The sequence below is a fragment of the Dama dama genome, chromosome 30 (genome assembly GCF_033118175.1).
Source record: "Dama dama isolate Ldn47 chromosome 30, ASM3311817v1, whole genome shotgun sequence".
NCBI lineage: Eukaryota > Metazoa > Chordata > Mammalia > Artiodactyla > Cervidae > Dama > Dama dama.
The window spans coordinates 70,943,859-70,970,245 of record NC_083710.1 but is presented as its reverse complement, the minus strand read 5'-3'; the positions used below and the strand labels follow the sequence as shown (position 1 = coordinate 70,970,245).

General features: G+C 40.7%; 1 protein-coding gene and 1 non-coding gene across 2 annotated transcripts in view; one reads left to right on the top strand and one right to left on the bottom strand.

Moving 5' to 3' along the window:
• The window catches only part of LOC133049356 (ATP-binding cassette sub-family C member 4-like), a 335,592-nt gene that overhangs the window by 250,355 nt on the left and 58,850 nt on the right, over positions 1-26,387 (bottom strand). The gene's annotated exons all lie outside the window — the stretch shown is intronic.
• On the top strand, positions 486-590 carry LOC133049796 (U6 spliceosomal RNA). Its single transcript, XR_009691475.1, has one exon. It is a non-coding gene; the product is annotated as a U6 spliceosomal RNA (small nuclear RNA).

Here is a 26,387-nt window from a genome sequence, read left to right as displayed (position 1 = left end):
TCTAAGATAAGGAAGAAAAAAAGGATGCCCATTTTTGCCACTCTTATTCAACATAGTTTTTAAAGTCCTAGCCACAGCAATCAGAGAAGAAAAAAAAATAAAGGAATCCAAATTGGAAAAGAAGTAAAATTTTCACTGTTTGCAAATGACATGATACTATACAGAGAAATTTCTAAAGCTGCTACCAGAAAACTACTAAAGCTCATCAATGAATTCAGTAAGCTTTCAAGAAACAAAATCAATATGCATAAATCTCTTCCATTTCTACACATAAACCAGCTTCACCTTTATTATTAGCATATTAAAATGGCATTTTCACAAAGTGCTACACTCATGACTAATCTAAAAGAAAAATTTACAGATCCACTCTCTTTTATAAGGCAGGAAGAGAATAGCTTTAAACTTAAGCCAAAATATTTCAAGGTAATAAATTCTTGGTACATTGTGTTTGGTACACTGTGGATGCTCAATAAATATTACATCCAGCTCACTTTGGCAGCACATATACTAAAATTGGAATGATACAGAGAAGATTAACATGGACCCTGTGCAAGGATGACATGCAAATTCATGAAGCATTCCATATTTTTGTGCTGGGAAAATTGGTCAACCACTTATAAAAGAATGAAACTAGAACACTTTCTAACACCATACACAAAAATAAACTCAAAATGGATTAAAGATCTAAATGTAAGACCAGAAACTATAAAACTCCTAGAGGAAAACATAGGCAAAACATTCTCTGACATAAATCACAGCAAGATCCCCTATGACCCACCTCCCAGAATATTGGAAATAAAAGCAAAAATAAACAAATGGGACCTAATGAAACTTAAAAGCTTTTGCACTACAAAGGAAACTATAAGCAAGGTGAAAAGACAGCCTTCAGAATGGGAGAAAATAATAGAAAATGAAGAAACAAACAAAGGATTCATCTCAAAAATATACAAGCAACTCCTGCAGCTCAATTCCAGAAAAATAAATGACCCAATCAAAAAATGAGCCAAAGATCTAAACAGACATTTCTCCAAAGAAGACATACACATGGCTAACAAACACATGAAAAGATGCTCAACATCACTTATTATCAGAGAAATGCAAATCAAAACCACAATGAGGTACCATTACATGCCAGTCAGAATGGCTGCTATCCAAAAATCTACAAGCAATAAATGCTGGAGAAGGTGTGGAGAAAAGGGAACCCTCTTACACTGTTCACGGGAATGCAAACTAGTACAGCCACTATGGAAAAGTGTGGAGATTCCTTAAAAAACTGGAAATAGGACTGCCATATGACCCAGCAATACCACTCCTGGGCATGCACACCGAGAAACCAGATCTGAAAGAGACACGTGCACCCCGATGTTCATCGCAGCACTGTTTATAATAGCCAGGACATAGAAGCAACCTAGATGCCTATCAGCAGATGAATGGATAAGAGAGCTGTGGTACATATACACAATGGAATATTATTCAATCATTAAAAAGAATACATTTGAATCAGTTCTAATGAGATGGATAAAACTGGAGCCCATTATACAGAGTGAAGTAAGCCAGAAAGATAAAGACCAATACAGTATACTAATGCATATGTATGGAATTTAGAAAGATGGTAACAATAATCCTATATGCAAAACAGAAAAAGAGACACAGATGTATAGAACAGACTTTTGGACTCTATGGGAGAAGGCAAGGGTGGGATGACCTGAGAGAACAGCATTGAAACATGTATATTATCAAGTGTGAATATTGCCAGTCCAAGTTGGATGCATGAGACAAGTGCTCAGGGCTGGTGCACTGGGATGACCCAGAGGGATGGGATGGGGAGGGAGGTGGGAGGGGGTTCACTATGGGGAACACATGTAAATCCATGGCTGATTCATGTCAATGTATGGCAAAAACCACTACAATATTGTAAAGTAATTAGCCTCCAACTAATAAAAATAAATGGAAAAAAAAATAAAGTAGAAACACAAAACTTGGGGGAAAAAATTACATCCAGTGTTTTAGAACACATTTACTAAAACACCAAGTGAGTCTTTGCCTAAGATGAATGAGGAAAAGGTGACAGAAGAAGGATAAGAAATTTGCTTCCATATGAACAAACCCTGCTGGTAGCCTGCCCCTGTCCCCTGTAGTCTCAACATCCCAGCCCAACAGAAAGTCAAGATGGCTCATGTAGGCAAGACACACTCCTGCTCTCATCTTCTGCTTTAAGAGCCTTTATGAACTGACACATTGGCACAAAAACATCCAAGCTTTCCCAGCCAGAATTCCACATGTTAGCAGATCAAGATATCAGACTTTAGCTTTTGTTGGAGTACCACAAATAAACCAGGCTTGGGAGGTTCCCAGATGCTCAGCTCCAGATGGCACTGCATCAATATATCTCTAGACCCTTAGAAGCTGGGATGTTGCTTGGAGTTAAAAATTAAACACAGCAGAAGACAAGCTAAAAATAAAATATCCATGGTTCTCCATCAGCCACACACTGCAGGTGTTGGCTTGGAGGAAATTATTTCTTCCCCAGAGCGAAAATTTAAAATACTAAACCAATCAGTTGGGAGGCATTAGGGCTTAACTCCTGAGTGAGTAAGACTTACAGAAAGCAATTGTCTTTCCCCAAAGAAATAGCAACACTTGTGAACCCTGCCAAATAGCCACTCCACCAAACATCCTACTACTTCCTCCCTGTAGTCACCCCTTGAGAAGGTACCCTTTTTCCCCAGCAAGGAAAACAAAACTCTCAACACGAATTCAAGTAACAAAATGTAAACACTTTGGCCCTCAACATCATTTCCTCCACAGACTTGTCAAAAAACAAACTGCCAAAAGTTTGGAAATCTTTCTGGAATTTCATTTTGAGATAAATTTTTCCTTTTAAGCAATCACCTTACTAACACAGACAAGATAAACAACTGACAGGCCTGCATTGATAGCTCTCTTCTGTCTATCTGAAGTTGAGGAACCAATGTACAAGAGGAAGGGAAAGTAGAATCCAAAACACCAAACATAAGACAAAACTAACAAGCATTTTCTGCTCAGCCAACTAGTACCCAATCAGGATATTACAGAAAGCTATCCTCATCCCTCAGATGGGTGTGACATTGAACTCCAACACTCCTGTTTTGTTGCACACACATCAACTGCATCAACTGCTTTGTCTTCCAAGAGGTCACAGAAGTTTTCATCTACTATAGCGAAGTAGGGCTTCCCCAAAGGCTCAGTGTTAAAGAATCTGCCTGCAATGCAGGAGATGCAGTAGGAGCTGCAGATTCGATCCCTGGGTCAGGAAGATCCCCTAGAGAAGGAAATGGCAACCCACTCCAGTATTCTTGCCTAGAGAATTCCATGGACAGTGGAGCCTGGCAGGCTACAATCCATGGGGTTGCAAGAGTCAGACATGACTTAGCAACTAGACAGCAACAATAGAGAAGTAAGTGAATAATGCTTAGTTAAATATGAGTAAGATGATCAAATCAGAGCAAGATGCTCAGTTCTCAAAAGCACAAAGGTTCACTATTACCTTTCCAGAATGCTTCATCATTCATTCCAAGGGGCATGAAGAGCTTAAAAGAGCCCCTCATACAATAGATGGTAAAACAGACTTTTTATAGAGTTTACTGAGGTGGAACGGGAGGCTTGCAGAGAAACAAGAATGTCAAACTGGACACATGCACAGTTCCAGCACAAGTATGGCCAAGGACAGCCCAGTGCTGCAGCCTGCAAACCTGGGGCTCTCCACCAGAAGCCCAGCACTAACACCTGCCTTCCCAAACTGTCCTGAAACTTATGATAGTCTCTGGGAATCACTGTTGCCTGTTATTCAGAGCTTTGATTGAGCCTAACATTGGTATAATTATAAAAGAAAGTAAGAGAAATATCACCCACCAAAGTGCATACCAACAGATGCAACCAATTCAGCAAAAAAAAAAAAAAAGTGCAAATAAAGGTATGTCATTACTGTTTAAGTATCAGGATTTTTATACTAAAAGATATCATTTAATAACCCAGTTGAAAAAACAGTTTCATTAAGAAGTAATGCCAGTTCATGGACCATAGCTTCAGCTCCTTTGTCTATTCTTGATCCTGAACCTCAGCTAGTAAGAAATACAACAACTGAGAAAATATTCACTATCAAACCTGAAACTACCAAATTAAAATTTTCTGGGTAAGTAGGAACAAGGACAAAAATTACCCGCATAAATCTTTCACTTTTGACACCAATATTCGACCCAATGAAAAATTTTTCCACAAACCAACTGAAAATAGTTGTATTCCTTCAAAATTTTCTTCACAACTATAAAACCATACGAGATTTTTTTAAAGAGCCCAACTTAATTCCAGAGTGCTCATCATTCAAAGTTCTCTGAGAGTCTCAGAGTCTCTGAGGCAGACATTTCTTGATGGAATCCTTTGTATTCAGCCTCTTAAAAGCATCATCTGTTTGACCCCATGTCTTGGTTCAGGGGAACTTCTTACACATTTGATGCTAGAAATTCCTCAGTGGGTACAATGCCTCCTCCATGTTTCCCCATGAAACATTTCTTGCCCAATTCCATGATCTTTGATTTATGAGGGGAAAAAAAGGAAACAGGAGGGAGCTAAGATGGTGGAGGAATAGGATGGGGAGACCACTTTATCCTCCACAAATTCATTGAAAGATCATTTGAACGCTGAGCAAACTCCACAAAACAACTTCTGATTGCTAGCAGAGGACATCAGACACCCAGAAAAGCAGCCCATTATCTTTGAAAGGAGGTAGGACAAAATATAAAAGATAAAAACAGAGACAACAGAGTTAGGGACAGAGATCCATCCCGGGAAGGGAGTCTTAATAGAGGAAGTTTCCAAACACCAGGAAACCCTCTCACCGGCGGGTCTGAGGGAAGTTTTCAAATCTCGGAGGGCAACCTAGCTGGGAGGAAAAATAAATAAAACCCACAGATTACATGCCTAAAAACAACTCCCAGCAGAAAAGTACCCCAGACGCTCGCATCCGCCACCAGCAAGTGGGGGCTGAACAGAGAGGAGCAGGCAGCATTGCTTAGGGTACTGACCGGGCCTGAAAGCCCTGAGGGCAATCTGAGGGAGCTAACAAGAGATAGCGACTTAAACTGTGGGATAGCAAGAGAAAGAGAGAATTAACCTGGGGAAAGCCCTAAATTTAGGCACTACCCGCCGGTTCCCAGAACAAAGGACTGAGCAATTCCAGAGAAGAGCTAGCCGGCTGCGGACCGGCCTGTCCCCTGCTGGAGGCAGGAGGCAGGGGAGAGGGGAAAGGCACAAGCTTGGCCCCAGAGACGGCACCCCCTACCAAACTGCAAACAGGCTTCCAGTCTCTAACCAAAGACGTCCTGAGATTCTGGATGGTTGACATCTGCTGGGAGGGTCGCAGCTAGAGACCAGCTCCCCAGAAGAGACACAAGGCACACCGGACTGCACGTGCAGAAGCTGAGGCTGGGACCTCGGAGGGGATAAGGCGCACTGCACCCAGGGAGAGTGCACTTCTCAAGCTCCTGGCTGCCTGAGCTGCTCCGACCAGGGAAGGCACAAAACGCAGGCCCGAGTCTGCGTCTTTGTGGAGTACCCGAAAACTGGAACCTGAGTGGCTTAGGCCTGGGAAGTGCACGCAGCTCAGGGCCCGCTCCCTAGAGAGCAGCCTGGAGCCTGAGCGGTGTAGATGGGGAAAGCACACACGCTGCGCGCTGGGGCAAACCCAGTGTGGCCAGAACACTGTGAGTGCTCCACACACACGTCAGTGACATTTGTCTGCAGTGCCCTTCCATCCCCTCAGCACGATTGAACAAGCGAACCTAAACAAGAGATCACCTCCGCCCACTTGTGTCAGGGCAGAAATTAGACACTGAAGAGACCTACAAACAGAAGCCAAATAAACAAAGGGAACCACTTTAGAAGAGAAAGGTGCAACAGATTAAAATCTCTGTAGTTAACACCGACTACACTGGAAGGGGCCTATAGATATCGAGAAGTGTAAGCTGGAGCAAGGAGCTATCTGAAACTGAACTGAACCCACACTGCCTGAAACAGCCACAGAGAAATTCCTAGATATATTTTTACTATTATTATTTTTTTTAATTAAAAAATTTTTTTTCTTCTTTTTTTTTTTAAGTCCTCTATTACTCCTCTATTACCCCCTTAAGTTTCATTTTTATAACACACTGTAACCTGGCCAAAAAAAAAAAAAAAAAATGGACCCTATTTTTAAAGCAAACTTCACATATATTTCTTAAATTTTTTTGTGTGTTTTTGTTGTTTTTTAATATTGTATTTTTAAGAGTCTAACCTCTACTCTAGATTTTTAACCTTTATTTTTCAGTATTTGATATCAATTTTGGACATTAAAGAATCCAACCTTCAGTACCCATTTTTACTCAGGAGTATGATTACTAGTTTGATCACTCTCACCCCATTTTGACTCTCCTTTTTCTCCTCCAGATCACCTCTATTTCCTCCCTCCCCCTTCTCTTCTCAATCCAATTCTGTGCATTTCTGTGGGTGTTCTGGGCTGTGGAGAACACTTAGGGAACAGAGTACAACCTAGATCTGTCTCTCTTCTCTTGAATCCCCGTTTTTCTCCACCTGCTCACCTCTATCTCCTTCCTCCCTCTCCTTTTCTTCATGTAACTCTGTGAACCTCTCTGGGTGTCCCTCACGGTGGAGTATCCTTTCACCATTAACCTAGAAGTTTTATTATCAGTGCTGTATAGTTGGAGAAGTCTTGAGGCTACTGGAAGAATAAGACTGAAATCCAGAGGCAAGAGACTTAAGTCAAAACCTGAGAACACCAGAGAACTCCTGACTACAGGGAACATTAATTAATAAGAGATCATCCAAAAGCCTCCATACCTACACTGAAACCAACCACCACCCAAGAGCCATTAAGTTCAAGAGCAAGACATACCATGCAAATTCTCCAGCAACGCAGGAACATAGCGCTGAGTGTCAATATACAGGCTGCCCAAAGTCACACCAAACCCGTAGACTCATCTCAAAACTCACTACTGGACACTACATTGCACTCCAGAGAGAAGAAATCCAGCTCCACCCACCAGAACACCGACGCAACCTTCCCTAACCAGCAAACCTCAACAAGCCAAACATCAACAACCACCCACTGGGAGAAACCTCCACAATAAAAAGGAACCACAGACCACCAGAATACAGAAAGGCCACCCCAAATACAGCAATCTAAATAAGATGAAAAGGCAGAGAAATACCCAACAGGTAAAGGAAAATAATAAATGCCCACCAAGCCAAACAAAAGAGGAGGAGATGGGGAATCTACCTGAAAAAGAATTTAGAATAATGATAATAAAAATGATCCAAAATCTTGAAAACAAAATGGAGTTACAGCTAAATAGCCTGGAGACAAAGATTGAGAAGATGCAAGAAATGTTTAACAAGGACCTAGAAGAAATAAAAAAGAGTCAATTAAAAATGAATAATGCAATAAATGAGATCAAAAACACTCTGGAGGGAACCAACGGTAGAATAATGGAGACAGAAGATAGGATAAGTGAGGTAGAAGATAAAATGGTGGAAATAAATGAGCAGAGAGGAAAAAAGAAAAAAGCATTAAAAGAAATGAGGACAACCTAGGGACCTCTGGGACAATGTAAAACGCCTCAACATTCGAGTCATAAGAGTCCCAGAAGAAGAAGACAAAAAGAAAGGCCATGAGAAAATACTCGAGGAGATAATAGCTGAAAACTTCCCTAAAATGGGGAAGGAAATAGTCACACAGGTCCAAGAAACCCAGAGAGTCCCAAACAGGATAAACCCAAGGTAAAACACCCCAAGACACATATTAATCAAATTAACAAAGATCAGACACAAAGAACAAATATTAAAAGCAGCGAGGGAGAAACAACAAATAACACACAAAGGGATTCCCATAAGGATAACAGCTGATCTATCAATAGAAACTCTTCAGGCCAGAAGAGAATGGCAGGACATACTTAAAGTAATGAAAGAGAATAACCTACAACCCAGATTACTGTACCCAGCAAGGATCTCATTCAGATATGAAGCAGAATTCAAAAGCTTTACAGACAAGCAAAAGTTGAGAGAATTCAGCACCACCAAACCAGCTCTTCAACAAATGCTAAAGGATCTTCTCTAGACAGGAAACTCTGAAAGGTTGTATGAACACGAACACAAAATGACAAAGCAAATGGCAACGGGACCATTCTTATCAATAATTACCTTAAGTGTAAATGGGTTGAATGCCCCAACCAAAAGACAAAGACTGGCTGAATGGATACAAAAGCAAGACCCCTATATATGTTGTCTACAAGAGACCCGCCTCAAAGCAAGGGACACATACAGACTGAAAGCGAAGGGCTGGAAAAAAATATTTCACACAAACGGAGACCAAAAGAAAGCAGGAGTCGCAATACTCAGATAAAATAGACTTTAAAATAAAGGCTGTGAAAAGAGACAAAGAAGGACACTATATAATGATCAAAGGATCAATCCAAGAAGAAGATATAACAATTATAAATATATATGCACCCAACACAGGAGTACCGCAGTACGTAAGGCAAATGCTAACAAGAATGAAAGGGGAAATTAACAATAACACAATAATAGTGGGAGACTTTAATACCCCACTCACACCTATGGATAGATCAACTAAACAGAAAGTTAAAAAGGAAAAACAAACTTTAAATGACACAATGGTCCAGCTAGACCTAATTGATGTCTACAGGACATTTCAACCCAAAACAATCAATTTCACCTTTTTCTCAAGTGCACACGGAACTTCTCCAGAATAGATCACATCCTGAGCCATAAAACTAGCCTTGGTAAATTCAAAAAAATTGAAATCATTCCAGTCATCTTTTCTGACCACAATGCAGTAAGATTAGATCTCAATTACAGGGGGGAAAAAAAACGACTAAAAATTCAAACATATGGAGGCTAAATAACACGCTTCTGAATAAAGAACAAATCATGGAAGAAATCAAAAAAGAAATCAAAATATGCATAGAAATGAATGAAAATGGAAACACAACAACCCAAAACCTATGGGACACTGTAAAAGCAGTGCTAAGGGGAAGGTTCATAGCAATACAGGCTTACCTCAAGAAACAAGAAAAAAGTCAAATAAATAACCTAACTCTACACCTAAAGCAACTAGATAAGGAAGAAATGAAGAACCCCAGGGTTAGTAGAAGGAAAGAAATCTTAAATATTAGGGCAGAAATAAATGAAAAAGAAATAAAAACACCATAGCAAAAAACAACAAAGCTAAAATCTGGTTTTTTGAAAAGGTAAATAAAATTGACAAACCGTTAGTCAGACTCATCAGGAAACAAAGGGAGAAGAAGAACCAAATCAACAAAATTACAAATGAAAATGGAAAGATCACAACAGACAATTCTGAAATACAAAGGATCGTAAGAGACTACTACCAGCAGTTCTATGCCAATAAAATGGACAACTTGAAAGAAATGGACAAATTCTTAGAAAAGTATAACTTTCCAAAACTGAACCAGGAAGAAATAGAAGATCTTAACAGACCCATCTCAAGCACGGAAATCGAAACAGTAATCAGAAATCTTCCAGCAAACAAAAGCCCAGGACCAGATGGATTCACAGCTGAATTCTACCAAAAATTTAGAGAGGAGCTAACACTGATCTTACTCAAACTCTTCCAGAAAATTGCAGAAGAAGGCAAATTTCCAAACTCATTCTATAAGACCCCCATCACCCTAATACCAAAACCAGGCAAAGATGCCACAAAAAAAGAAAACTACAGGCCAATATCACTGATGAACATAGATGCAAAAATCCTTAACAAAATTCTAGCAAACAGAATCCAACAACATATTAAAAAGTTCATACATCATGACCAAGTGGGCTTTATCCCAGGAATGCAAGGATTCTTTAATATCTGCAAATCAATCAATGTAATACACCACATTAACAAATTGAAAGATAAAAACCATATGATTATCTCAATAGATGCAGAAAAAGCCTTTGACCAAATTCAACACCCATTTATGATCAAAATTCTCCAGAAAGCAGGTATCGAAGGAACAGACCTCAACATAATAAAAGCTATATATGACAAACCCACAGCAAACATTATCCTCAATGGTGAAAACTTGAAAACATTTCCCTTAATGTCAGGAACAAGACAAGGGTGCCCACTCTCACCACTACTATTCAACATAGTCTTGGAAGTGTTGGCCACAGCAATAAGAGCAGAAAAAGGAATAAAAGGAATCCAGATAGGAAAAGAAGAAGTAAAACTCTCACGGTTTGCAGACGACGTGATCCTCTACATAGAAAACCCTAAAGACTCTACCAGAAAATTACTAGAGCTAATCAATGAACACAGTAATGTTGCAGGATATAAAATCAACACACAGAAATCCCTTGCATTCCTATACACTAACAATGAGAAAACAAAAAGAGAAATAAAGGGAAAACTACCATTCACCACTGCAACAAAAAAGAAAATACTTAGAAGTATATCTACCTAAAGAAATGAAAGACCTATACATAGAAAACTATAAAACACTTATGAAAGAAATCAAAGAGGACATAAATAGATGGAGAAATATACCATGTCCATGGACCGGAAGAATCAATATTGTCAAAATCACTATACTACCCAAAGCAGTCTATAGATTCAATGCAATCCCTATCAAGCTACCAACGGTATTTTTCACAGAACTAGAACAAATAATTTCACAATTTGTATGGAAATATAAAAAACCTCGAATAGCCAAAGTAATCTTGAGAAAGAAGAATGGAACTGGAGGAATCAACCTGCCTGACTTCAGGCTCTACAACAAAGCCACAGTCTTCAAGACAGTATGGTACTGGCACAAAGGGAGAAATATAGATCAATGGAACAAAATAGAAAGCCCAGAGATAAATCCACGAACCTATGGACACCTTATCTTTGACAAAGGAGGCAAGTATATACAATGGAAAAAAGACAACCTCTTTAACAAGTAGTGCTGGGAAAACTGGTCAACCACTTGTAAAAGAATGAAACTAGAACACTTTCTAACACCATACACAAATATAAACTCAAAATGGATTAAAGATCTAAATGTAAGACCAGAAACTATAAAACTCCTAGAGGAGAACATAGGCAAAACACTCTCTGACATAAATCACAGCAGGATCCTCTATGACTCACCTCCCAGAATATTGGAAATAAAAGCAAAAATAAACAAATGGGACCTAATGAAACTTAAAAGCTTTTGCACTACAAAGGAAACTATAAGTAAGGTGAAAAGACAGCCTTCAGAATGGGAGAAAATAATAGAAAATGAAGGAACAGACAAAGGTTTAATCTCAAAAATATACAAGCAACTCCTGCAGTTCAATTCCAGAAAAATAAATGACCCAATCAAAAAATGGGCCAAAGAACTAAACAGACATTTCTCCAAAGAAGACATACACATGGCTAACAAACACATGAAAAGATGCTCAACATCACTCATTATCAGAGAAATGCAAATCAAAACCAAAATGAGGTACCATTACACGCCAGTCAGGATGGCTGCTATCCAAAAGTCTATAAGCAATAAATGCTGGAGAGGGTGTGGAGAAAAGGGAACCCTCTTACACTGTTGGTGGGAATGCAAACTAGTACAGCCGTTATGGAGAACAGTGTGGAGATTTCTTAAAAAACTGGAAATAGGACTGCCATATGACCCAGCAATCCCACTCCTGGGCATACACACCGAGGAAACCAAATCTGAAAGAGACACGTGCATCGCAGCACTGTTTATAATTGCCAGGATATGGAAGCAACCTAGATACCCATCAGCAGACGAATGGATAAGGAAGCTATGGTACATATACACAATGGAATATTACTCAGCCATTAAAAAAAATTCATTTGAATCAGTTCTAATGAGATAGATGAAACTGGAGCCCATTATTCAGAGTGAAGTAAGCCAGAAAGATAAAGACCAAAACAGTATACTAATGCATAAAAATGGAATTTAGAAAGATGGTAACAATAACCCTACATGCAAAACAAAAAGAGACACAGATGTACAGAACAGACTTTTGGACTCTATGGGAGAAGGTGAGGGTGGGATGTTCTGAGAGAATAGCATTGAAACAAGTATACTATGAAGGGTGAAACAGATCACCAGCCCAGGTTGGATGCATGAGACAAGTGCTCGGGCCTGGTGCACTGGGATGACCCAGAGGGATGGGATGGGGAGGGAGGCGGGAGAAGGGATCGGGATGGAGAACACATGTAAATCCATGGCTGATTCATGTCAATGTATGGCAAAAACCACTACAATACTGTAAAGTAATTAGCCTCCAACTAATAAAAATAAATGGGAAAAAAAAAAGGAAAACAAAGGATATAGAAATAAGAAATCAGGCAAAGAAAGACTGCTTGAGTCAAACAGAGGCAGAAAAGAGTGAGTTTGTGGGGAAATGAATATGCAGTTGATCTTTAGAAATGGGGAATAGGTAACAAGAGTAGAGTTTAGAAAGATCCAAAACTAAGGAAGAAAAGCAGTGAATCTGGGGAAATCATAACCATCAGGATCCTAGATATACCTTCACTTCTCTTTTACACAGTGGTCTTCATCCTGACTGCATTTTAGCTTCACCTAGAGGAGCAATCCAGTTAAGAGCACTCAAAGGACTGAGGCCCGCCTCCAGAATCTGGTTTAGGGATGGATCCTGAGATTCCCTCTCCATGGACAAGTCTGGGTACAGGAACTAATCCCATGTAAACATCTGCTCTCCTCCTCTCCCAAAATGTCACGTCATTTGAGCCTGGAAAAGCTACAGACCTACTTACAAGTACCATAAAGGCTGACTGGGTTGGTAGGTGTGTTGATTGGTTGGTTGATTGATTGGCTGTGCTTGGTCTTCAATACTGCAAATGAGCTTTCTCTAGTTGCAGCAAGCAGGGGCTACTCTGTAGTTGCAGTGCCCAGATTTCTCATTGCGGTGACTTCTCTTGTTGTCTAGCACGGGCTCTATGCATGTGGGTTTCCTAGTTGTGGCTCCCAAGCTCTAGAGCACAGGTCAGTAGTTGTGGTGCAGTGGGGCTTAGTTGCCCTGTAGCATGTGGAATCTTTCCAGACCAGGGATAGAACCAGTGTTCCCTGCATTGGCAGACAGATTCCTAACCACTGGAGCACCAGGGATGTCTACCACAAAGGGTTTTAATCAGAATTCAATGTGACATACCATACTTTCAAGAAAAATCCTTATGACCCCAAGTCCTGAGGTTCCAATGATGAAATTAAGACCTTTCTGCACACTAGGAAAAATTGAGTGTTCAGAAAACACTACATTCACAAAATGAAAAGATAAATCCAAATGGGTTTGTTAAGGTGCCTCTAAAAGGAGAAGGAATTAGAATGGAACAAGGATATCAACCTTTTTTAAAAAGTAGCTTCTTCTGTTGATTTAACTTTGGAAGAATAAAAACATTATACAGAATTATAATTATAAAACAACTAATTTTTTAAGAAGCAATTCCTAAAAGCTCAGAGTAAAATGAAATATAAGTAACTAAATATATACTCATCCAATTGGTTGGCAGAGCCATATTAAAAAGAACTATTTTTAAATGGTTTTAAAACAAAATAATTTGAAAATGTACCCTCTGAGTGATATATCTACTTAAAGAGAATATGAACTGCAAAACATTCTAAAACTGTTTTGAGAAGTCACATTATGGGTGATAGTGTTCATATCATAAGGTAAAACACTTGGATATAATTATATTGTTATGACTGAAAACTGGAATTAGATATGGGACAACAGAGAATAGATGACAGGAAAAAAAAAAAGAGATATTATAGATTTAAAAAAATGAGATTAAGAAAAAATACTAATGTCCTGAATCTGATTTGAATTGGAAATACTCATGTAGACTCATAATTTGCTTACCTTAAAAAAAAAATGTATTCTACAGCTTCCCTGGTGGTCTAGTGGTTAGGAATTCACCTGCCAAATGCAGGGGACTCTGGTTCTATTTCCGACCCAGGAAGATTCCACATGCCAGAGTGTAACTAAGCCCATGTGCCACAACTACTGAAGCCCGCATGCCCTAGAGCCTGTACTCTGCAACAAGAGAAGCCACCACAGTGAGAACCCCACACACCACAGCTAGAGAGTAGCCCCCATTCGCAGCAACCAGAGAAAAGCCCACACAGCAACAAAGACCCAGCACAACCAAAAATAAAAATAGACCAAATAAAAAAACCGTTAAATGTATCCTCTCTTTGTCCAATCAAAAAGCTGAGAAGCAATAACCAACTAAGCATCAAGGAGCAACTCCAGTGTTCAGACAATAAACTTTAAATACCATTTCCCACCAAAAGGAGCCAGAGTTGCTTGAAGAAATGCTGATATCAGGGCTGGGGGAAAAGCTGTACAAGATGAGCTAGAAATATCTTGTCACACCAGAAAGCAGAAAAGTCTAGCTAAGTCTACTAGAATATGTACAAAAGACTTAGGACCCAACCTGGATAGACTCCCACTGGCCAAAAATGGCCAAAGTTTGGCATAAGCATAACAACTGTAATCACCATAACAACCGAAGCACATCAGAGATGCTTAAATACTCTGGGGCTTCAGAAAACAAACAAAATGAATAACAACAACAACAAAATTCATTATCTCCAGAGGAGAAGTAACTCACTATTTTGAGAACTAGTTTTTAAAATGTAAAAACAGGCAGTTCAAGATGGCTGAGTAGAAGAACATGCACTCATCTCTCCCTGCAAGAGCACCAAAATTGTAACTAACTGCTGAACAACTATTGACAGGAGGATGCTGGAACATACCAAAAAATAAAAAAATAAAATAAAGTTACCCCACATCCAAAGACAAAGAAGACACAGCAAGGCAGTGAGAGGGGCACAATCACGATGAAATCAAATCCCATACCCATTGGGTGGGTGACCCACAAGCTGCGGAACAATAAAACCAAAGAAGTTCTCCCACTGTTGTAAAGGTTCTGAATCCCTTATCAGGCTTCCAAGCCTAGAGATCTGACAAAGGAACTGGGACCCTCCAGGGAATCTGACCTTGAAGACCAGTGGAATTTCAGACTTCCATAAGGCTGGGGGAAACAGAGACTTCAGTCATAGAGGGCACAAACAAAATCTCATGCACACCAAGACCCAAAGGAAAGGAACAGGGACCCCACAAGATCCTGAACCAGAACTACCTGCTAGTATTGGAAGGTCTCCTGTGAAGGCATGGGTTGGCAAGGGCTCACCTCAGGGTCAGGGGCACTGGAAGCAGCAGTCCAGGAAGGTCCCCTTTGATGTAAGCACTCTAGGAGGTCACCATTAATCCTACCATAGACCCCATAGACCTCAGGGCTCGGTCCCCTCAGGTCAAACAACTTCCAGGGAGGGAGTGCAACCCCACCCTTCAGCAGATAATTGTATTGAAACTTTACTGAGCAAGGCCCTGCCCACCAGAGCAGGACCCAGTTTTTCCCATCACCAGTTCCTCCCATCAGGAGGCTTACACAAGCCTCTTTGCTTCCTCCATCAAACAGAAGACAGAAGAGGCAAGAAGAACTACAGTCCTACAGCAGCTAAAACAAGAGCCATATTACAAAATATCAATCAAGATGAAAAAGGAGAAAATTATGTCCCAGATGAAGGAACAAGATAAAACCCCAGAAAAACAACTAAATGAAGTGGAGCTAAGCAAACTTCCAGAAAAAGAATTCAGAATAATGATAGTGAAGATGATCCAGGATCTTGGGAAAATAAAGGAGAAGATGCAATAAATGTTTCTCAAAGACTTAGAAGAATGAAACAAGCAGAGATGAATAATACATTAGCAGGAATTAATAGCAGAATAACTGAGACAGAAGAACGAATAAATGACCTGGAGGACAGAAAGAATGAAAAGAAATGAAGACAAAGAGACCTCTGGGACAACATTAAGCATGTGAACATTTGCATTATAGGGATCCCAGAAGGAGAAATGAGAAAGAAAATACCTGAGAAAATATTTGAAGAGATAATAGCTGAAAACTTCCTTAACATGGGAAAGGAAATAGTCAACCAAGTTGAGGAAGCATAGAGTGTCCAATTAGTATAAACCCAAGGAGTAGTACACCAAGAAACATAGTAATCAAACTGACAAAAATTAAAGACAAAGATAAAATATTAAATATTAAAAGCACCAAGAAAAAAAACAACAAATACAAGGGAACTCCCATCAGGCAATTGCTGATTTCTCAGCAGAAACTCTACAAGCCAGAAGGAAATGGCACGATATATTTAAAGTGCTCAAAGGGAAGAACCTACAACCAAGAACACTCTACCCAGCAAGACTCTCCTTCAGATTTGATGGAGAAATCAAAAGCTTTTCAGATAAGCAAAAATTAAGAGAATTCAGCACCACCAAACCACCTTTACAACAAATGCTAAAGGAACTTCTCTAGCCAGAAAATACAAGACAAGGAAAAGACTTACAGAAAATAAACTCAAAAAATTAAGAAAACAGTAATAGGATCAAATGCACCAACCAAAAGACACAGACTGGCTAAGTGGATGAAAATATTTGCATATGTGCACTTCCACTTACCACATCACTCTGCCTAACCCCTCAAATTGTATGTAATTATTTTATATTACTAATAGACTTTCCTGGTGGTTCGGACAGTAAAGAATCTGCCTGCAGGAGACCCAAGTTTGATTCCTGGGTAGGGAAGATCCCCTGGAGATGGGAATGACAACCCACTCCAGTATTCTTGCTTGGAGAATCCCACAGACAGAGGAATCTGGTGGGCTACAGTCCACAGGGTCACAAAGAGTCAGACATGACTGAGCAACTAACACTTTCACGTCTTTCTTTCATTTTATATTGTTTGGTTAATTATGGTTTACAGTTATAATTATCTTTTGTTTTTTTATCTGGCTACTGATTGTGAAAACTGATAAACATGTTTTACTATTGTGATTATGTAACTCAGTTCAGTTCAGTTCGGTTCAGTCCCTCAGTCGTGTCCGACTCTTTGCGACGCCATGAAACACATCATGCCAGGCCTCCCTGTCCATCACCAACTCCCAGAGTTACTCAAACCCATGTACATCGAGTTGATGATGCCATCCAACCATCTCATCCTCTGTCGTCCCCTTCTCCTCCTACCCCCAATCCCTCCTTATGTAATTAGTACTCACTTAAAATCATTTTGTCAAGATTGATCAACAGAAAAATAATATTTTATATCATGAAAACTGCAATTTAATAGAAAACCTTATCACTTTTTAAAATCCAGATGCATATCAGAATTATCTTGGAATTTTTCGAAAAATATAAATGTATAGGTATTGCCTTTTTTTTCTCCAGAGCTTTAGATATATCTCTAATGAGCAGCCATGTTTAAAAATAACTGGACTATATGATGATGTTTTACTTTTATCTAATTTGTTTCACTTTTTCTATTCCATATTCAGTGCTCCAATTTTATTTAGTTTATATTTTCTGATTTCTTCATCTCTTGTTTTTGATGTTCTTTCTCAAGCCTTTATCAAGTGCAGTAGGAAAGCTTTTGTATACATAAATAATATGTATAATATATATATTTTAGAAAACATGAACTTTTGCCTAGCTAAAAATTTTATGACATTTTGATTCCACTTGTTTGACTTAGTATGTATAGAATGCTAGATTTCTAATTAAAAAAAATATGTATATATACATATATATATATATATGTATATATACATATATATATATATATATATATATATATATATATATATATATATATATACACACACATACCTGAAAAGCAACAAAGGTTTACGGTATAGAGTAGGGAACTATAGTCAATATCTTATAATAACCTATAATAGAAAATAATTTCAAAAATAATATATGCATGTATGTATAATTGAAGTCTTCCCTTGTGGCCCAGATGGTAAAGAATCTGCCTGCAACGTGGGAGACCTGAGTTCGAGCCCTGGGTTGGGAAGATCCTCTGGAGAAGGGAATGGTAACCCACTCCAGTATTCTTGCCTAGAGAATTCCATGGACAGAGGAGCCTGGCAGGTTACAGTCCATGGGATCACAAAGAGTTGGACAGGACTGAGTGACAAACACTACTATATATAATTGAATCACCTTGCTGTACATCTGAAACATTGTAAGTCAACTGTACTACAACAAAGCACATATATTAAGGAAAAAAAGTAAAACAGAGACTTCACTGGTGGTCCAGTGGTTAAGACTCCACACTTTCAATGCAGGAAACATGGGTTTGATCCCTGGTCAGGGAACAAAGATTCCACATGTCACTTGACTTGGCAAAAATTATAAAGAAGGGGGGTGGGGTGGGGGGAATGTTTTAAGTTAAAAAAAATAAGAATTTTCCCTTCCATTCCCATACGTACTATAGCTCGGGGTAACCAAACAGTTAACAATGACAAAGTAGCTCTTTATTTTAGCTAATAAATGAAAAGGGTAAAAATTAGAATTAGAACGTCAACATTTTGTAATTCCTAACGAGTTAATGAAACTTGAGTAATGATCATGAATAGTTCCTAATATCTCACACACACAAAAAGAGAAGACTTTATCTACTTTATAAGGGAGCTACACAACCCTACAAGCCTACCTCCTATATAGAGGAGGCATAGGGAAATCCTGAATGAGTCAGATCGGCTTCTAACTACTAACTTAAGGTGCCAGAAAGTGAAAGTGTTAGTCGCTCAATCAAGGCCAACTCTGTGACCCCATGGACTGTAGGCTGTCAGAGGAACATGTTAAATGACACAGGGAGGGAAGCAATCACTCAAATCCAGACTGTGGGAATCTCTCCAGGACAAACAACCTGGTTTCTTCCATTTAAAAAATAATAATAATAAGTAAAATAAATAGCTGAGAGGAAAGAGACAGGAGGTGGAGGGGAATAGAAAGAAACCCATGCAACATCTGTCAACCAAATGCACCTTTTTTGATTCTGCTTCAGACTACAAGGCATGGGGAAATAGGACAACTCTGTGCAATAGCTTGATATTGATGATATTAAAGTAAATGTTTAGGCATAATAATGGGAATAGAATTATATAAAGGGAAAATTCTACATCTTTTAAAGATACAGACTGAAATATTTACAGAATAAAAATTATGTGATATCTAGGTACTGCTTCAAAATAATTTGGGGAAGTGAGAGTGAGTAGAGGTTCAGATGATTCAAGACTGCTCATGAGTTGGGAACTACTGAAGCTGACTTAGGATGACATAGAGGCTTATTTTCCCTCTACCCTCTGAGTTCTTAGCTAACACTCCCTGTAATAAAAGACAGAGTAACAAGAGAAAAAGAAACAGAAGTTTATTAATATGTAGACGTCCTGTATACCTGGGAGATACTGAGGAAAACTGAGTAACTCCTGGCTCAATTCACTACCTTAAATACCATCTTGAGTGCAAGACACAGAAAAGTGAGGTAGCACTTATGAGAGATTAATAGGAAAAGCAACAGGGTGGGACTGGGTGTGTCATGCAGATTTAAGGTTTCCCTGAAGACTTCTCCATTGACAGGATTCTTATGTGATCCATAGCCATCTTTCTGGTACAAAGAGGGAGAAAGTGTGAAAGTGAAAGTGAAGCCACTCGGTCATGTCCGACTCTTTGCGACCCCATGGCCTGTAGCCTACCAGGCTTCTCTGTCCATGGGGTTTTCCAGGCAAGAATACTGGAGTGGGTTACCATTTCCTTCTCCAGAAGATCTTCCTCCTGATCTTCCTGACCCAGGGATTGAACCCAGGTCTCCTGCATTGTAGGCTTTACCGTCTGAGCCACCAGGGAGACACCCTTATAAATGGAGATTTCCTTTATCAATGTAAATGTCCCTCACAGAAGGTTAGCTTATACTCTGTCTTCAGAGCTTCTCCTGTGTCTATTCTCAAAAAAAAAAAAAAAAAATTAGCTCAAAACAATCCAAAGATGCATGTTCTGGGGTGACATATTCTGCTGCCCTGCAATCCTATACTGTTTCTGTATTTTTGAAATATTCTTGAAAACCTATGTGGCACACCTGAAACTAATACAATGTTGTAAGTCAATTATACATTAATTTTTTAAAAAATTTAATGCTATAATAAAAACTTATACATGCTTTTAAAAAGAAGACAAAAGTGGATTGAAAAGATAACCTTCATTTATTGAAGGAGGAAACAGAACAGGGTCCATCTTGAAAGTACGACTCCATCTTGGGCCGGACTGTGGACTTTGACCTATATGCCCAATATCTATGGAACCAACATACCAATGGAAAACCAGACCCCTGGATGAAGGAGCTTCAGGACTTGTAGACTCTCCAGTCGCCTAAAAGAATGTGCTAATTATCTCTGAACAGAAAAAAGTTGTAAATCCCATTATGCTTATCAGGGTATGACCACAGGCCTATTGATAAATGTCCACTGTTTAAATATCTAGGCTTATGACACATGAATCATGGGATAACTTTGATCGTATCTCTCTTTCACCTTGTCCAGACATGTTTCAAGAAATTTGGGAGGTGGGTTTGAGCACGTACCCTTAGGGTATATAAGGTTTTCACAAAAACTGGTAGGGTGTCAGGGAATGTTTGACAGGAGGATTTCTACATGCTGTCTCTCATGAGTCCTTTGTCCCTCTTCAAGCGGAACAGCACGCTGCTCCCAGGGACTGAGGTCATTGTGTGAGGCAAGCATGAGTCTCCTTTAGTAAACATTCTCCTTAGGACAAAACAGCTTAATCTCCTTCCCCTTTCTTGAGATATGGATTGTCTCATGACCTTGTGACTAACATTACCCCTTGTTCCCCTGGTAACGGTTGCTGTACATTTGGTTTTCTGATCTCTATCATTCCCGAAAGAAGTTTCTTGTACTGCAGCCTATATATACTCATAGAAAAATCATTAAAGCACCTTTGCTCCAACAGAGCTTAGGTCCCCAGGTCTTTTTTGTCTCTCTCTCTCTCTCTTTCTCTCTCTCTCTCTCTCTTTTTCTGGCTGACTCTCTGGAGCGTGGAGACCTGCCGTGCTCACTTTTCTGCCCGGGCTTCTAAGAGCCCCTCGAGAGGGCGCCTGGTACCTTCGTGAGCGATGCAAGTCCTGTATCAAGGACTTTATTGGTCCTCTGTGTAAACCAAGGGATATCAGCCTCTGTCTCTCTTTCACTTTCTTATCGTCGACTCCGTACCACAAGGTTCTGGTCCATTAAAGGACCCCAACAGTAGGGGTCCTTGACTAAGAGCAGACTCTGCCTTAGGCCCGCCAGTGTAATAAACTGCATTCCACTATCTGCATTGTCCTTCTGAGTGAGTTTGTTTCCCGGAACGTGTGGCTACATTATGACTCAAGGTCATCACTGTGGATATTACTAATACCAAATGGATAATATATACACTCAAGAACCAGCAGGGTGCACACAGCAGGTCCCTGTCCATTTGGCTCAATGCTCCTTCCTCCTCTCCCTTACTGTATTGTCCTCAATGGTTGCTGTCACCCCACTGTACCTTTTCCACCACCAGCCCCACTCCCTAGTCTTTTCTGTTGAGTGGAGGTGAGGAACATTTAGAACAAAAGGTTGGGAAATAAATGTAAAGATCCAGTATGGCTCTTGGGGAACCAGCTCTCATTCAAGGCAGAAACCCCACTGTGGGACTCAGAGGTTTCTGTTTACTTCTTACCCATCAACTGAGCTCCAAAGTGAAGGTTTACACAAATATGTGCTTCCTGTAGCCTCCACCTGGACCAGAGACCATCAGCAAAAGTGACCTCAGACAAAGACCAAGTGACAGGGCAACCAGGCAATGCTAGGCCATTTCTAAGGGTTATGAGAATAGGACATAACCCCCAGCCACTCATCCCCTCTTACAGAAAGGGACTGAGTGAACCCACTCTGGCTCTCTGAGATCATGCCACTTACACACCAACAGGTGGAGACCTCATCTCTCAGAGAGAAGTGCTGATGACCTAGGAGGTGGTCTCTGTGTCTCTGGCCCAGGAAGAGACTTCAGCTCCTCCTCTCCACCCTAAGGCCCTGGGCAGGCAGAAACTTGTCTTCCCCGCCCACATTCCCTGTGGAGGTGCAAACAGGGGCCAGGCACGCTAGGAGCTCACTGGCCATTCTGTCCTAATTAGGAGTGACCTACAAGTGCACCAAATTCAACATTAGTCTGGTACTTGTTTCTCTAAGCATTAAAGTGATTCCTAATATTCACAGGACAGAGGTTTTCATAGTTTGAATCCTAACCCTAAAAGCTTCACCCTGAACTGGCATCACCTGCCTCTTCTTGCTGGCGCTGCCAGTAGTTATGGTTAATAATAGCACACTGCTTGGGAATCATGGATAATCTGCAAGGCATTCCAGGTACCAGAGGAATTAAGAGAGCTGGAGGTCACAAAGAAAATCTGTTTACATTTTAAAGAATCCTGGATTCAGTTTAGATCTTCCACTATCTAAAATACAAAGACCAGGGACTTCCCTGGTAGTCCAGTGGTTAAGATCACAATTTCAATGCTGGAGGCAAGGGTTTGATCCCTGATTAGAGAACTATGATCCCATATGCCATGTAGCATGGCCAAAAAATAAAAATAAATGAATAAAACAAAGTATGTACTATGCTTTTCTAAAAAAAAAAAAAAAAAATTAAAATACAAAGACAGGAAAGCAGCACAGACAGAAGATCACAAAATGGGAAGTTATTTCATGAAACCAATTATTTAACTTTCATTCTGTCTAACTCAGCAGATTTAATCACTGAAAACCCAAACACCACATGCAAATCATTTCTGAAACGTGGCAGACTCTTTCTAGCTTTTTTATAAGAAATAACTTCTTTCTAGCTTTTCCAAACAGCAGAGTGTCAACAGATAAGTCTAGGAAAACAGAAGTATTTGCGTTGGGTTTCAGGCTTCTTTTAGCTGCCAGGGGAAATAGTCAAGGTTTACTTCTTGTTGAGCTTTACTGTCCCAAAATTTCTTGAACTTCACTGCATCAGAATGAAGAGTTCTTCCATTATTATCCCAATCAGTCCAGTTGGTCCTACCCAGCCTACCCGTGCCTCAGGCCTGGGGCACGCACTGTGTGCAGGAAAGTGTATTCAGACAATAGAGAAGGAGACCTGCTCCACAACCCGGTAACTGACCTGGGGTTCTCATTCTCACTGAGCAAATGTGCCTCCAAATTCAGAGATACCAGCTCTTTGCAAGCTTCCAGGTACTCTAAGTAACAATACTGATGATCTGGGCAGAGATCAATTCCTCGAAGTCCCAATGTTGTCATGTCCAAGAACCACTACCTTCCTACTCAAGGAGCCAATCTGTAATGGTGTCTTAAGAGTGTGGATGGTTATTTATAACTTAGCTCACCAGGTCAGTTACAACCTCTGCCACTTGGGGATGGTAATGAGAGAAAGCGGTTTCTTAAAGGGCTCCTGGCCCACCTGAACAAAGCATGACACTGCTGCTAATAGTGTCAACACCTAGTCACTTCAGGAACCTGGGGCTCAATCACCTTGGTTCCACCCTCATTTATGATCCCCAACCTGACTTTCTGTTCCAGGGAGTTCCTAGTATCCTATTTCTTATACTTAGGCCAAGGTCAGGATGCATGAGTCTGAGACCATGAAAACAAAGCTCTTAAGATGAGCCTTCCTAACCCTGGATGAGCTCTCAGTCATTGAGATGGTCAGGCTCAGAAGTCACAGTACCTGAGAGGGAACCTCAGTCTGTCCTTTATGCTTCGTGTGACCACAGGCACATGATATAACTGCTGCTACTGCTGCAGCTGCTGCCAAGGTGCTTCAGTCGTGTCCGACTCTGTGCGACCCCACAGACAGCAGCCCACTAGGCTCCTCTGTCCCTGGGGCTCTCCAGGCAAGAATACTGGAGTGGGTTGCCATTTCCTTCTCCAATGCGTGAAAGTGAAAAGTGAAAGTGAAGTCGCTCCGTCGTGCCCGACCCATAGCGACCCCATGGACTGCAGCCTACCAGGCTCCTCCGTCCCTGGGCTTTTCCAGGCAAGAGTACTGGAGTGGGGTGCCATTGCCTTCTCCAACATGATATAACTACTTGGCACTAAATTCCCTCTCTTCTAAAATTGGGGTAATATAATATCTATGACTTAGTTGAGTTAACCAAAGGAATAAAACTTTTACCACATATAAAGTACTCATAGCAGTTCCAGATTATAGTATTTTTCAAGTATATTTAATACTATTATTACTGTACTACTAATAGTACTGCTGTGGCCACCATCACAACTACTAAGTATGAGCCCCTTTACTTCTACTAGTACTTCTAGTACTGAGAGGGTAACAGGCAGGAAGGCCAGGGGTCTCCAAACGGAGGAAAGAGGCTGCAAGTACCAGACATTTTTCTCTCTCTTAAGCGGCAGGAGGAAACAAACCAGTGATATTATTTCTTCTCTATAAAAATTTAAAAGGAGGTTTCTCTTAAAATGCTGTGTTGCCATGACACCTGGTTTCATCTGAAGCTAACTACTCTCAAACCTTGAGTTAACCAATACATTTCGTTGTCTTATGGAAAAGTTGTCTTAAGCTATGACTCTGTCTTCAAGTTGGTTCCACCAAATGGCCCAACCTATGTACTCAGGTATTGTTCCCCTAATCTATGTAAATGAAACTATTTCTTGGTAATCTGCCCTTCTACAAGATTCAAGTCAATCGTTTTATGGCCAGGGATGAATTATCTGGTGCCATTCTAAGTTTTATGACATTCCTTTCTTTTCATTAACAGATTGTGAGTGACTATATAACAACAATGTATCCTGCCTGAGGACAGTCTTTGGATTAAACCCTCTGGCTAATTCTGTTATCTTAAAACATAAATTATGGGAGTAGGTCTGGTCTTTACAAGGATGTATCCTGCCTGAGGACAATCTTTGGATTAAACCTTCTGGCCAACTCTGTTATCTTAAAATGTAAATTATGGGAGTAGGTCTGGTGAGGTCTTTACAACCTCCAGACATTCTTTGGATTCATTGGAGAGTATATAACTCCATTGCTAATACTAGCAAAGGGGTACTCTTTTGCCCCCTTCTGATGCCTATGTCAGAAGCTTTCTCTATCTCCTTTATACTTTAATAAAACTTTATTACACAAAAGCTCTGAGCGATCCAGCCTCATCTCTGGCCCCGGATTGAATTTGTCTACTCCGGAGGCCAAGAATCCCGCATCTTATCATTCAGCAACAACCTTTCAGTACTACTACAAAGGATAAGCCCCTACATCTGCAAGGTCCTTGACTTCCCACTTCTCTACCATGACCACCCAACAACTGACCTCCTGAAAGAGGAGCCAAGGCTCCACCAGTTGCACCTTATACAGCCTCAGGCCTGGCCTTCCTGGAAGTATTTCTGGAAACAAACAATTTTGGAATCAACACTCCCCACTGCCCTTCACAAGGCACTGCAGTTATCTAGGTGGTCTGTGCCCTCTCAAAGGTAGCACTCTGCCCCACATACCTGTCCCATCCTCTGCCACAATGACCAACCCACCTGTGTCATCAAGGAGAGCTCTATCTCCCAGAACTATCCAGTCACCTGTGAGCTGACAGATTCTCTGATTTCTCCAGTAGTGTGGGGCAGACTTCACCTACTCAGCTGCCTACTCCTCGCAGTGCCCTTCAGTAAAACAGTCTTTTTCTTTCCTTTTTCAACCATGCCATGCAGCATGTGGGATCTTAGTTCCCCAACCAGGGATGGAACCTGCATTGGAAGCATGGCATCTGAACCACTGGACCACCAGGGAAGTCCGACAGAGCCTATTAAACAAGGAACCACACCGCCCACCTGTAAACCACTTGACCCATCCCCTTCACCCAAACACAGTGGACTGATGCCAACCCACCACCTTCTCCATGTAAAACACCTCTTTCTCAGCAACTGCATCTTCCATCCCTCCTGCTGTCACACACTCATAGGCCATCCATGTCCCTAAGGCAGCAATAAGGGACCACGGAGAGCATGAGCCACCCAGGGGGGTCGGCAGCAGACCTCCAACAAACTCAGCCAGAACAGGGGGCTGATGGCATTATGTCCCCAGGTGGACTGTCCTCTGGGGGGTCTTGACCCAGGCCCTTCAGTGTCATGGAGGTCACTGACCTCACAGCTTTCTGCCTCAGGTTTGCCCTGCACATTCTTCCTTCACCCTCTGCCAATGCCAGGCTCCCAGACTCCACCTTCAACCAGCAATCCACCCCCACAGCCAGGGACAGGAACCAGCATGGGTGGCTCACAAATTCTCCCCAATTCACAGTGAAACTGGGGCTCCTCCCCATCAGGGCCTTTGGCTTGGGATACCCAGCCCACTGGGAAGGGGGCAGTCATGGGAATGGATGTGCTCTTGGGAGCTCTGGGTAACTT